Genomic DNA, 10,843 nt, shown 5'->3' with positions numbered 1-10,843 from the left:
CTCGGGCCCTTTTGGAAAAATTATTATATAGTTGATTCCGGCAGAATTTCATTCTTCTTAGAAGTATGATGCTGCTGATTTCGGATACTTCATTTCATTGATGGATGCTGATAGGCATATGGCCATGTTGATGCCGTTTTATTTGTAAATCCATATCATAATAGTGTGGCAAATAGGTGAAGTATATTAGCTTAATTATTGTTGATATGCTCAAGTATCTAACCTTTTGTCATATTGTTCTCATCACACTCAACAGTAAAATGTTTAAATTCTTAACATTATAGAATCGTCAAGGAGCAAATTAATTGATCCCCACGGCCGTACCACTCCCCCTGACTTTGGAATAAGATACACCAGATTAGAGAAGTCAAACAACACCTCCACCACCACATATCCTTTCTTCACTGCTACTGTGATCCCTTGAACAAGCCCCCTCATTTCTGCTTCAACCTTGTCACCTATCCATCCACAGCCGAAGCTAGCCAGCAAAAGTGAACCATCTTTTATGGGCTATCAAAAATTCCCATCCAGCCTCATCATTTCTATGAATATCAAATACTTCAGCCAAGAAAATTACTGTAGGATCCTGTACAAGATTATCATGCAAATCCAACAACAAACGAGTCTCCATTGGATTAGAGCAACCGTCGGAATTGTGAGGGTGACATGATATCAAAGTTGTATCTATCCATACTAAAGAAGCTTGATTGATCGAACTTTCTCCCTCTCTCTCTCACGTAAGTCCTCAATATACGAATTGTGCACTGCCCACTCTTTTGCTCCCATTGACACAGCATGGGGATTCAATTCCCCGTGGACAACTTCGCTCTCATCCATCCTATGATAAGTATATACTTTTTCCCCCTCGAATACATTCTAGGTGAATAATGTATTCTAAGGAATTATATCAAATGTAACCTTAATTTAACAAGGTCTACTATACGATTATTCTAAAAAATCATATCAAATGTAACCTTAATTTGAAAAGGTCTGCTATACGATTTGAAGTACTTTCAAAATATAGCTATATAGTTCATTCTCTTTAACTACGATTTAGAGTTGAGATTTTTAGAGGGGTGGAATGCCCAGAACCCGCAAAATGTTAAAATTAAGAAGATGAGATAACATGAGCAGTCCCCGAGTGTATGCTTCATCGGTGTTTCATGTCATCATATAATTAGCTTTAAATAAACAAATATTATTTTCATTGATTAGACAATAAACCCAAACAGAGATTGTTTTAAATTGGTGAGTGACACCCATATAAATTATAGTCGATGGAGGTCCAGGTAAGGAGATGAGGGGGATTGGATATCTCATGATTTGAAATCACCTGGTTGGGATTATCGGAAATTCTGGAATGATCAATCCATTGTCTCACCGAAATGAAGGATCACATTGGGGTTAGGTTTATTCTGTTTGAAAAATCACAGCATTCCAATGGTTCCATATATAATAACAAATAACGATGAAATATATGAAAAAGTCAGATAACCTTTCATGTGGAACATTCTGAAACAAATACAGGAATGCCATGGCAAAAGAAGCTACATCAATAGCTTCAGGTCGTAGACCCAAAGGGCTGGCCGCCAGGACCCGTTTGGTAAACTCACAGTGAAGAAAGATATGAAACATAGATTTTTCCTTTTCCTGACATAATCCACATGTTGGATCAATGTCCATCCATTTCCCAATGATATCCTCTCTAGGGATCCCACCAAGTGCCACTCTCTAGAAAAAGACTTTAAATTTCTGGAGAAATTTGAGTTTCCATAGAAATCGCCACCAGTATGAGCAAAGAGATGAGCATGCACACTTATTTAATAATCTAGAACTGTTAGTAGCTATAGTGTAAATAAGAATCTAGCAACCAATTTGGTTGTGAAGATCTCTGTTTTGGAGAGCTTACAAGACCAAGTATCATGATTATGTGAAATAGGAATTTTCAGAATATAGGTGATAACATGGGGTCCGATCATAGTAGATAATAAATTAACATTCTAAGTATCATTATCTGTGATAAAATCACTTACCTAGGTTAAGGGGGGTGGGTGGGAGAAGAGCATGTCTTTGATCATGGAATTCATTAAGAGAGAAATTATTCATGGTAGGGATCCAAGGATCACACTGGTGTGCCCTTGATGCTTCATGACCAAAATCAACTTGACCAATGTGGATCACCAGCACGCTGGATAAGTCAGCATGTGGACTGTCTTCAGAAACATTAACAACATCAAATTCAGGTAAATCAAATCATCCATGTTTGTAATCAATAATATTGACTAGCTCACTAGGGACTACAAACATGGACTACTTTGGTCAATAGGCTTGGTTTATCTTAGGGATTGCTTAATCTTAACAATCAAGGCTTCAAGGTTTTGAAAAGTATATTCACTGCAATGGAGGGGCCATGGTTAATAGATTTTCTTTAGGGAAAATGAGCAAAAAAATGATAGCCTTAGACATCTCTATAGGTGTATTTAAAACTTGTAATTTTCTTTCGATTATTTCTTGTCTTATTTTCAAGAAATCTTAAAATCAGGGTTTTAAAAATAAAATTCAAAACAATTTAAGGGGAAAAAGGAACAAATGACAATGAAGTGTAGATTATAGAATACACCCTCTTCCCATAATGAGATGTGGGGCATACACTAATACTCTTCTATTGTACCCCATGTGGACCTCATATGGATGATATCATTATCTGTATTGCCATTAGTGTAGTGTGTACATTTGTCTCCGTTTTGACATTGTAAGGAATCCACTCCCTAATTTAAAAGTGATTTATCATTATAATATTATCAAAAGATGTCATTTTATTACATATTTTTTTATTATATACTTGAAGTGATAGTATTTATTCCCATTAGGGAGAAAAAAGCATGTTATATAGAAAAACATAACTGGAAAACTAAATTTTAATTTGGGCAAGTCATCTGAGTCGAATAAGAAAATAACGAAACCTAGTCATGAGCCATGAAGACTCCCTAAGCTTGATAATTGACCAGACTCATTGTGACTTTGACTTGTTTTTGGGTTTCCCCAATACCGTGCTATATTCGAAGAGACTCTTCCATGATAGCCCAAAACCATAACATTTCGACCTTCAACCCCTCTCCCTTTCTTCCATTTACCCCATTTTTTTGTAAGAATATTTTGAAGGATCGATACGAGCAATCAATGAAAACATATAACAATATAACAATGAATCTAATTAAAACATACCCTGATCCATATCATATTGTATAAGATTCTACAATCTTTAGCTTTTTCCTCTTGTTCAATCTTCTTCTCTAAGCTTTCTCTCTTTGTTAATCTTGTTTTCCCCCATCTCTATGTAAATTATTCAGTAGATGAGTTTCCTATGTATAGATGGGGAGTAGGGACCAACCCCAAAATAGAGTACAAGGGGACCATCCCATAATAGGACCCAATTTGAAATAAGTTCATTGGTCTTTACACTTTAAGGCGGTTAAATGAAGCCCATAATTCCCATTGGGAGATCACTCTTAACTGGACTTTGTCCAACCCAGCTTGGCAATCAATACCCAACCACTAATCTGATTTAACACAATGATTAGTATTAGCCCATACATAGAAAATGATACATTTCTCTCCTCCGGTCGATGCGTCTCCCCTCCCAACATAGGTGACTATACCAAAAAAAAAAAAAAAAGCAAGGAGGGCTGATGCCACTCCAATTTTCTCTCCTCCAGTTGGTGCAACACTAGCCCTCGTAGCATAGGTGACTTCGCCATCAAGCTTCAACCTTTATGAACCAAAGAAGAAAATAAAGGTAGAAAACCCTCCATATCTGAGCCACTGAAATTAGGTCTTAACTTATTGTATTATTTATTTACAAAGTTAATCTCCTGAAATTAAAGGGGGGGGGGGGAATGTCTCCTCCCTCCCTTTGGAGCTCAATCTCCTTTAGTATTATTTTATATTTAATCAAAACCCCTCAATGAGCGAAGGTAAAATTCTTAGCCTTGTTGATGACTCCATATAAAATACAATAGGGACAATCAGTTTTGAATGCTCATTTCATATCTAGAAGAAAGTAGAGGAAGAACCATTTTTTGTTTCAAACTTATTTTCTTCTTCGATCTCATGGGTTTATCAGTTTTACTAAGTGTGGTAAGCCACTGGAAATCTGAAACCCCAAATCCTTTCTTCTCTTGATTTTTTAGTTTGTATATCGTTGTCTCAAGCCTCAAGTTTGATACTTAAGGTAATGTCATGGATTCTATTACAGTGACTCATATTAATAAGTTTACATTGTTGAATCTAAAAGATATGCAATTCTCTATATTTTTTTTCTTCCATTTTTATGATTTATGCAACTTCAATGTGGTTAAAAAAAAATTATAACTCGTTCTGAGTAGGTTTGAACTACTCGACTCACCAAATTTAAAAGAGGATGAATTGAATTGAAAAAACCTAATTTTCCAACTATGCTAAAATGTAAAAAATTATAGAATTTAGAACTAGAATCAAAAAAGAAGAAAGAAGAGAGACAAAGGGATTAGGGAAGAAGAAGAGAGACGGCAAGGGAGAGGAGTAGCCAATGTGTGTCTAGCAGTCTCATCAATCTTATATTTATAATAGGTTGATCCAAGTACAATCATAGGAGGAATGGGAAAGACAATCCTAGCCTAACTCTAATTTAGGAAACTAGAGATCTAATCCAACTAGGAAATTAACTAAGATAACCATGTTACGATGGGGACACTTCCCCTATCATTGATATATATTCCAACACTCCCTCTCAAGTTGGAGTATATATGTATCTAAAGAAAGCTTCAGCTTGGACCATCGAGAATAGAAAATCAAGTGCATTATTAGTCTTGTAGATTCCAATGAACACTGGGAACTTCAATCAACCACCATAAAGCCAGCAGTAATATCAACTCAAACACACCACCATCAGCAACATTAGTAGATAAATAATGTTGTGTCGAAACATCAGTAACAAACAAATGGGACAGTAGATAATCATCAACATGTGCAATACTTGATCTTCAAGAGGAGGAGACTTGATCTTCAATGTCTGAGGAAGATTCAATCTCCAAAAGGAAGAACAAAAAATCACACAAATGGTAGATATCATCAACCACAATCCAAAATACCACAGCAGTAGACAAGTAACAATGATAAATGCTCTCCTATAATCCTGGAACATGATTTCCAATAGAGGAAGACATGATCTTCAATATAAGGGAAGAACTGGATCTTCAAATAAAGGGATCAATTTAATTATACAAGGTGGACAACCAATCTTCAATAACACCAATCATGCTTTAACAGAGGTAAAGATAGAGGGAAACAACTTAGATCCTTAAGAGATCACCTCATCTTAAGATATCATTTCATTAGTGTTGCCCTTCAAAAGCTAAAATTGTTACTGAGGACCCGAGCAGAAAAATAATCTTCACTAATAATAATCTCCAATTGATAAATTGTGCATAGTAGATATAATCTCCAATCTCCCCCTCACATGTTGTATTACACGTGAACAAATAATTTTAACAGATAAAAATTTCCAACCTTCCCCTCACATGTAGCATTACACATGAATAAATAATTCCAATAATCATCATCTCGAATAAACCCTTAACCAAGAGCATAAAATAATGTCTAATCTCTCCCTCACGGCAGGACTTCTCTCCTCCGTAAGGGTTTCTTGTTCCGCTATAGAGCTACTGCAAGAGGTTGAAGACAACCCCAATTGTGAGTTGCTATATCAATCTGCCAATTATTTTCAATTTTCCCAAATTTACCCCTCCTTTCTATGACTATGGGAGATGCATCACCTTCGTTCATGGTAGATGCATGTGAAGTTGTGGTTTCAATGTTGACAGTGATAGCATCATCATAGAGCACGGTAGATGTAAGTGAAGCTAAGTTGACAACAATAGATGCGTGTAACGTTGTCCATCCATTTGGGTCACCACAAGCAGGTGATAGAGAAGACTGGAGGATCTGATCTACTACATTGATATACCCTTTACTCACTGCTATATAAAGCGGTGATTCATTGGCCCCGTTAACAAGTTGACATTGGTTGGGGCCTTCTAAATCAACAACTTTGCAACATCACGGTGGTAGTACTATAACGCCTTAAGCAAGACCGTCTCCCCTTTGTAATTTTGTGTTTCTAAAAGTCAACTGCCATTTTATCAACACAATAGCCTATTACATCCACATTTCCAGCCTTAGCACCAACGTGTACATCCGTATAGGTTTTTCGCAGTTAACTATAATGGACATCAACCATAAACTTCTACTAGTAAATTTTGGTGCCCAAAATTGGCTGCTAGATGAACAATAGTGTTACCCATTGAAGTTATTTGACCAAGGAGCTGGGGTCACTTTCCTGCACCAATTGCATAAGGCCATTAACATCTCTTTGCCTTGCTATCTTGATCAGCTCAAGATCCATGAAGTCTGTCTCATTCGAATTATTATGTGAAACTCTATGAACACTATTTTTTCCTTCATCAAATCACCTTGTCGTAGTAACCAGACCTGGTGAGAGACCCCGAGAGCTTCAATTAGTAGCAACAATTGATGGGAGATCACGATAGGGGATTTCAGTAGTAGTAAAAAACAAGATCAAATGAACCCTATTTCAGCAATAGCAGCAATCAGAAAATCAGACAATCAACCCTTTACTAGATGAAGCTTCCATCATCTAATCAGCAGAACAACTTTACAATCCTTTGTATGATTTTTTTACAAAACCCATATGAAACCTACCCTTGAAACAAAACCAACACTAAATGATAATAGAGAAGAATTTTGTTTTTCAGCAACACTAATCAAACACAGGTTAATCTGATTTCTTCTTCTTCTTCTTCTTCTTCTTCTTCTTCTTCTTCTTCTTCTTCTTCTTCTTCTTCTTCTTCATTGCTCTGATACCATGTAGAATTTACAACCATAATCAAAAAAGAAGAAAGAAGAGAGACAAAGGGATTAGGGAAGAAAAAGAGAGACGACAAGGGAGAGGAGTAGCGGATGTGTGTCTAGCAGTCTCCTCCATCTTGGATTTATAATAATTAGATCCAAGTACAATCGTAGGTGGAATGTGAAAGACAATCCTAGCCTAACTCTAAATTAGGAAACTAAAGATCTAATCAAATTAAGAAAGTAACTAAGATAACCATGTCATGATGGGGATACCCTCCCTATTGTGGATATACATTCCAACACTCCCCCTCAAGTTGGAGTATATATGTATCTAAAGAAAGCTCCAGCTTGAACCATCGAGAATCGAAAATCAAGTGCATCATTAGTCTTGTAGATTCCAATGAACAGTGGGAACTTCAATCAACCACCATAAAACCAGCAGTAATATCAACTCAGACACACCAACATCAGCAGCATCAATAGATAAAAAATGTTGTGTCGAAACATCAGTAACAAACAAAGGGGACGGTAGATAATCATCAACAAGTGCAGTACTTGATTTTCAGGAGGAGACTTGATCTTCAATGTCTGAAGAAGATTCAATCTCCAAAAGGAAGAACAAAAAATTGCATAAATGGTGGATGTCATCAACCACAATCCAAAATACCACAGCAGTAGACAGGTAACAATGATAAATGCTCTCTTTTAATCGCAGAACTTGATTTCCAATAAGGGAAGACATATTCTTCAACATAAGGGAAGAACTTGATCTTCAAAGAAAGGAATCAATTTAATCATACAAGGTGGACAGTCAATCTTCAAAAACACCAATCATGCTTTAATAGAGGTAAAAATGGAGGGCAACAACTTAGATCCTTAAGAGATCACCTCATCTTAAGATATCACTTCATTAGTGTTGCCCTGTAAAAATTAAAATTGTTACTGAGGACCCGAGCAGAAAAATAATCTTCTCTGATAATAATCTCCAATTGATGAATTATGCATAGTAGATAAAATCTCCAATCTCCCCCTCACGTGTTCTATTATATGTGAACAAATAATTCCAATATATAAAAATCTCCAATCTTCCCCTCACGTGTAGCATTATATATGAACAAATAATTCCAATAATCATCATCCCAAATAAACCCTTAACCAAGAGCATAAAATAGTGTCTAATCTCCCCCCCACACGGCAGGATTTCTCTCCTCTATGAAGGCTTCTTATTCCGCTATAGAGTTGCTGCGAGAGGTTGAAGACAACCCCAATCTTGAGTTGTTATATCAATCTGCCATTTCCCCCCCCCCCAAATTTATCCCTCGAGAGATGCATCACTCTCGTTCACAGTAGATGCATATGAATTTATGGTTTCAGTGTTGACAACGATAGCATCACCATATAGCACGTAGATGCATGTGAAGCTAAGTTGACAACAATAGATGCATGTAACACTATCCATCCATTTAGGCCACCACAAGCAGGTGATGGAGAAGATTGGAGGATCTGATCTACCACATCGATATACCCTTTACTCATTGCTATATAAAGTGGTGACTCGTTGTCCCTATTAACAAGTTAACATTGGTTGGGGGCCTTCTGAATCAATAACTTCACAATGTCATGGTGGCAGTACCATAACGCCTCATGCAAGGCCGTCTCCCCTTTGTAATTTTGTGTTTCTAAAAAGTCAACTGCCATTTTATCAACACAATAGTCGATTACATCCACATTTTCAACCTTAGCACCAATGTGTACCTCCGCATAGGTTTCTCGCAGTTAAGAGTAATGGACGTCGACCACAAACTTCTACTAGCAAGTTTTGGTGCTCAAAATTGGCTGCTAGATGAGCAATAATGTTACCTATTGGAGTTATTTGACCAAGGATGTTGGGGTCACTTTCCTCCACCAATTGCTTATGGCCATTAATATCTCCTTGCCTTGCTATCCCGATCAGCTCAAGATCTATAAAGTTTGTCTCGTTCGAATTATTATGTGAAACTCTGACTGATAAAGTGAACACTATTTTTCCTTTGTCAAATCACCTTGTCGTAGTAACCAAAGCAGGCAAGAGAACCTGAGAGCTTCAATTAGTAGTAGCAATTGATGGGAGATCACGATAGGGGATTTCAGCAGCAATCAAGAACAAGATCGAGTGAACCCTAGTTCAGCAATAGCAACAATCAGACAATCGACCATTTTCTAGATGAAGCTTCAATTATCTAATCAGTAGAACAACTTCACAATCATTTTTATGATTTTTATACAAAACCCATATGAAACTTACCCTTGAAACGAAACCAGTAGTAGCACTAAATGATAATAGAGAAGAATTTTGCTTTTCAGCAACACTAGTCAAACACATGTTAATCTAATTTCTTCTTCTTCTTCTTCTTCTTCATGGCTCTGATACCATGTAGAATTTAGAACCAGAATCAAAGAAGAAGAAAGAAGAGAGACAAAGGGATTAGGGAAGAAGAACAGAGACAGAAAGGGAGAGGAGTAACCGGTGTGTTTGGCAGTCTCCTCCATTTTATATTTATAATAAGTAGATCCAAGTACAATCATAGGTGGATGAAAAAGACAATCCTAGCCTAACTCTAATTCAGAAAACTAGAGAACTAATCCAACTAGGAAATTAACTAAGATAACCATGTCACGATGGGTACACTCCCCCTATTGTCGATACATATTCTAACAAAAATAAATAAAGTTACAAATTATTTGATACATCAAACTGATCAAAGGGTGTCAATAAGAAGTACATGCGATTTCTACTCAAGCTGTAGGTTTACCTTCTATTTTGGTCTGACAACTAATTAAACAAAGTAACTACATATTGAGGCATAACATTTTATGTGATCTATTGTGACCTTAAGAAATGACAGAGATCTTGAAGATAAACTTATCATTATTTTCTCAAGAGGATCGACTAAAAAGGGGTGTTGGTAAAAATGGTATTTGTTTTATTAAGAGTTCTTGTCATTTACTCTTTAATCAAGTATAACATAAAGAGTTGGCTCTTCTTTCTTCATCAAAAACAAATATGGTGCAATATTACATACCCAAAGATTCAATATTTTTTGGGGGAAATTACACTCCCCTCCCCTGTACTTTATCTAAATAGCACTCACCTCCCATTGTAGTTTGAAACCTATCAGGACCCTCCCCTGAGGTTCCTAGATTGTAACTACCATCCCATTATTCCCTAAAACTGTTAGATATGCAACTAAAAAGACAAACTTACCCTCATCATCTCTAAAACCCCAAATCTAGCCTCTTAAATCAACTTTATGCAAGAACTTCAAAACCTAGCCATTGTAACTCGACAACTTTCTTGTTCTTCAGCAACTAAGGCAGCAGCAAGTTGAGTGGCGACATTTCTTTCGTCGGGATAAGGTAATAATCTCTCTCTTCCCTCTCTTTCTCACATTTGATGAAATGCCAAAACATAAAAGAAAATAAAGGGGAGTGGTTAGGGAGTATAACTAGAGAAATGAGTAGCAGAACAGATGGTGTTCTTCTGATGGTGCTCATGGATTGCAAATCCAACACTGGCCATTGCAGTTGTTGTTGCAATCTCCTCTTTGATCTTGTGAGTGTTAGCATTCTCTAGGTAGGGTCCTTGGCCTTAGGCTTCCCATGCTGAAATTCTTTTTAGAAAGGAAAAATATATCAACTTATAGCTCAAAAAATGGATAACAAGGCATGTGATCACTTTGTACATAATAGGGATCAGCAAAAGTGAATGAGCGATTTGAAGTAAAGAGAATGATTAAGCTCTTTCTAATTTATTGTCTATCATGTTGTGCTCTTAAGATTAATAAACTCATTGATAGTTCATAGATGCTTATACTTCATGGAATACTTTCCTGTTATAAATTTGTGAATATTACACTTACTTCGATTACTCCCTTTGGGGAGTTGTGTTCCGATT

Source organism: Macadamia integrifolia, chromosome 5 (genome assembly GCF_013358625.1).
Source record: "Macadamia integrifolia cultivar HAES 741 chromosome 5, SCU_Mint_v3, whole genome shotgun sequence".
Lineage (NCBI taxonomy): Eukaryota > Viridiplantae > Streptophyta > Magnoliopsida > Proteales > Proteaceae > Macadamia > Macadamia integrifolia.
The sequence above is the reverse complement of the archived record's forward strand: the minus strand, read 5'-3'. Positions refer to the sequence as shown.